The sequence below is a fragment of the Thermobia domestica genome, chromosome 16 (assembly GCF_964235325.1).
Source record: "Thermobia domestica chromosome 16, izTheDome1.hap1.1, whole genome shotgun sequence".
Classification (NCBI taxonomy): Eukaryota; Metazoa; Arthropoda; class Insecta; order Zygentoma; family Lepismatidae; genus Thermobia; species Thermobia domestica.
Window position 1 is genome coordinate 83,210,022 of NC_137469.1, and position 4,766 is coordinate 83,214,787.

The window sequence follows — 4,766 nt, forward strand, 5'->3', positions numbered from 1 at the left end:
GAGACCAGTTAAATTAATCCTGGCCTCTAATTTAACGAAGAATTTACTTTGGAGATGACTAACTTGGCTCTTGCGTTTGAAAATTCGACAAGTAATTACAAAATAAATTCACCGTATATTGTAACAATGCGAGCTTAACATGGGTTCTTAGAAATCATAAAATACAGAAAAGCATGGCACCTTAATTGAGATCAGCAGGTGAAATTTTAATATAATTTTCTTATGGTCGAAGGAGCACCTTGCAGATTATCTTAGCCTTATGTATAGTTATGTAGATTTTAGTCCTGATGAGATTCATGAAGTCGAGAAAATTGAAGATCAAAATGTACATGTTACATTTGTTAATTTTTGGAATCTTAATCGATCTCTAGGTGATCTGCAGAGGTAGAATCTTCAACTGAGAGAGATCATTAATTCTTTAGAGCAGAAGCTTGTAGAACAGTACCTTACGAAAGATAATTCAATGTTGAAGCATACTTACGTAAAAGTATATGGTGGACGCCGTCCAGTTTTCCCTGAAGAATTAAAATATTCTGTTATAAAATATTTTCATGACGAACTTGCCGGGGGTGGACATGGTGGGCGATCGAAGACGAACGCTAAATTATCTTCACGCTTCACATGGGACAATATGTTCCACATGAAATGAAATCTTTGAGTTTTACGTTCCATGATTATGCCGACTAGGCTAAAGGAGACGGTGATGATTAGAAATGAACGAAATGGTGGAATGTAGAGTAGGGGAAACAAGAGGAAACCCACGCATACGGTGTTTATCCAAATTTTACTTGGCGTGAGCTGGGTTTGAACCAGAGACCGTATGGACCAGAGGTGAACGCTCTACCACTGACTCACCACTGCCCTTTAGTATGTTCCAAGAAATAACTGATTATATACGCCACTGTCATCTTTAAATAAGACAGAAACCACCCTTTATATGGCACATATTATTCGGAAAGGAATCTTATCCTAACAATTGCTTACACATTGATACAACTGGGACTTCGTTATCCAGTAAAAGGTTTAAATATTTACTCATAGTAACGGACGTCTATAGTTCGCCTATAGAACCATTAAGAAGTGTCATTCTAAAATAATTTGTAACAAGCTCGATAATATTTTTGTATGTATAGCTGTTTCCATAAAATACTACAAGATAATTCGAAGTACAAAGGGTCTTCAAAAAGTTTTGCACAGTGGTCTCTAATTTTTTATTTGTTGCAGGAAGAGAATGAATTTTTGTGAACATACTTGGAACATTTAGCTATAAGTTGGTATATAAAAGTATTTTCTTTTATTTACATAATGAACCGTGAAGTAGATGTCAGGTTGCGACAACGGTCGGTGAGAGAGTTCCTCTTCAAGACCGGCGATGACTCTGCCACATCGATTCACAGGAAGTTGCTCCCTGTTTATGGGGAGGACACATTAGATCGCAGCAGTATTCAGCAGTGGTTGCAGAGGTTTAAAGAAGGTGATTTCTCCATACTGGACAATCCACGTTGCGGTAGACCATCGACGGTAGTGAGTGATGTGAATGGGATCAGTTTGGTGTCACTTTCATTGACTCTTTGGAACATGGCTCCACAATTAACAAGGACTTTACTGTTTGTCATTGGACAAGCTGCGACGTGCCATCAAGACCCACAGCTTCAGGGTAAGTTCATCAGACTACACCATTACAATGCCAAACCCCATACAGTCCTTGTGATGCAGGAGAAAATCATTAAAATGGGTTGGAAAATTGTTCATCCTCCCTACAGTCCGGACTTGGCTCCCTCTGATTTTTTCCTCTTTGGCCGTCTGAAGACCCACTTGCGCGATAAAACATTTGATAGTGAGAAAGATCTTATTTCGTGTGTCAAATGATGGTGTAAAAATCAATCCCCAGAATTTTACCGAAATGCATTTACATAATGGAAAGAACGTTGGACCAGATGCGTCACAGTTGATGGAGGCTAGAGATGCAAGGGCTCGGAAAAAAACCGGCTTTTTTGGAAAAAACTCGGTTTTTTCTGCTTTGCTTTTTTGCTTCGGAAATATTGGGCTTTTTTCAAAATACTGCTTTAAATTGATAAAACAGACTTTGTATCGCTTCTCTATAACACAAAAAATCATTTAATTAGTGGTTGATGCTGATAATAATATAAAACATCGAAAATAAACTATGAATTTCGAAAAAAATATTTCAAACATTTTTTCTTCAACATATTTACATTATGAATTCCAGAGGATTAACCAATGTATATAATAAGAATTTTTTAACCTCCTATATACAAATGTAAGCAGAGTTGGCAAGAACCGTGGTTGTTTTTGAAAATGTCAAAAACCCGTTTTTTGGGGGATGTTTAAACCAGGCTTTTTTGGTTTAAACCAGGCTTTTTTGACTTAGATTTTTTGCTTTATGTATTTATATTACATATTCACATAAATAGCCTAAGTTTGTTTCGCCTTGATGTTATTATGCAACAGCGGGGTTATGCCGGAAGAACTCCCATAAGCTTAAAGAAGTGCGGTCAGTAAATTTCTTAAGTTGAGAATCTCCCGCCCTAGCCATTGGGAAAATCCTGTCATTACTTGAAATGTAAGACAATAACGGGAAAATCCTGTTATTGCTTTGCATGTAAAATTTAAAGGTCAACGTACCATAATCAGTACGCTAAAACTGAGGTATTAAATTACAAATTTAGTACCGGTACGTAGATATCATTGAAAGTCCAATCCAAGCTAATGTTAGAAGCTACGTAGGCAATCGATAAATTTTGCCAATTTCTATCAATATATTTAAGCAATACTGGCTTCTTTATAAAACAACACGCATTTAGGCATGTAGAAATATACAATTTGGTTTGTTTCGTATATTTAGGCTTAACATCCTTACGAAATACCGAGGTTATCAAGGAGAAGACTTTCGCTTAAACTGACATCCGAACCGCTACTTGGGTTACGCATGAAAGAAGGATTGTGGTTTCTACCGAGAATTGAACATGGGACACCTTGATTAAAAGGTGAAAGGGAAATAAAACTATTGCAGGTAGTTTGATATCTGGAAACGTTACCATGAAGTTCACACGATTCGCATTTTTCATTCTTTTTATTTTTGTGGTTTAAACCAGTTATTAAAAAAAAAAGTTGGTGTAAATCAGCCAACCCTAAAAGTAAACACTTCTTTTTAAAGAATACACAAATAACTAGCAAAATAGTATGTAGTATTTTTACTTCAAAATATTCCATACCCTCTTTTTGAAACAAAATAAAATTAAAATAAAACATAAGAGAAATACTTAGATTTATATGATACACTTAAAGGCTGCACATCTAGAGCTTTTGGTTCTGTATATTCTTGAAATTCTACAGTTAAGTTTTATAGAACCACCATCACAGTTTACCCAATCCTCAAGTTTTCTGAATTTTTAACAAGAGGGATTCAACATTAATTGTTGAATTACTTTACATTAATGATCTCCCTAAAATTCTCACATATTGTAAATACCACATTTACGCTGATGATTTTCAGTTATATGCTTCTTTTCCCCAACAAGATATTAATAATGCGATTGAGAAAATAAATACCGAGTTAAACAAAATCAGTGACTGGTCTACGGCTCATGGGTTAAAATTAAATGCAACAAAATCGCAGTGCATCTTAATTGGCTCCCAAAGAATTCTTTCTTCTATTAATATCTATCAGCTCCCAAATATAAAATTGTCCAATACTGTTATTCCATTCTCTACAACTGTCAAAAATTTGGGAGTCATACTAAATCAACATCTCTCCTGGTCAGATCAAATAAATGGAGTTTGTAAGAGAGCATTTGGTGCCCTGCATACGTTAAATCGACTAAGAAATTTCTTACCAATATCTTTGAAGATCAAACTTGTCAAGGTACTGGTGTTCCCACATCTTGACTATTGCGACTCAGTCTATTCTGATCTAACAGAAAATCAATCAAAGCGCTTGCAAAGAGTCCAAAATGCCTGCATTAGATTTATTTTCAATATAACTTACAGGGAACATCTCACATCTTTTTATAAAAAACTGTCATGGCTGACGGTAGCTGGAAGAAGAAATTTACATAATCTTACCCTATTGTACAAAATACTGACTACGTCAGAACCATCGTATCTAGCCCGTAGATCTTTATATTTATCTGACTTTCATACTAGAAGCACAAGATCACAAGATAATTTCTTGCTCTCCATACCCAGTCACAATTCTGATTCATACTCAAAATCCTTCACAGTAAGTACTACACGCCTCTGGACAGTTTACCTCAATTAACACACAACGTTTCCACAGTTGCCAAATTTAAAAAATCTGTAAATTCCCTTCTCTTAAGTAAAGATAAGGATACTGGTAGCACATGAGGCATCTTCGTTTTACCAGACTATTAATAACCACATATGAACACACAGCCAATAGGTAACCTATGCTAATTTGTACAGCTTATATATTCATACTTCTTTTACCGCTATAGGCAATATGCAATTTAGGTTTTCTCCATGTTATTTTGTTTCCTCTATTGTATGTTATTTTCAATTTTTGTTTTTGAAGTGTTTAACCATTTTTTTATTTTAAGTAGTATATTCTCTTTTTATGTGGTTCAGTACTTTTCTTATTGTAATTGTTAATATTTTCTATATATTGGTGCTTTTTTAAAAAAAAAAATACATAATGTATGCACGTGGTTAAGTGCTCGGAGAAGGCTGCAGAGCCTTAACTTCGCCACGTAAAAGAAGTCATAAATAAATAAATAAATAAATAA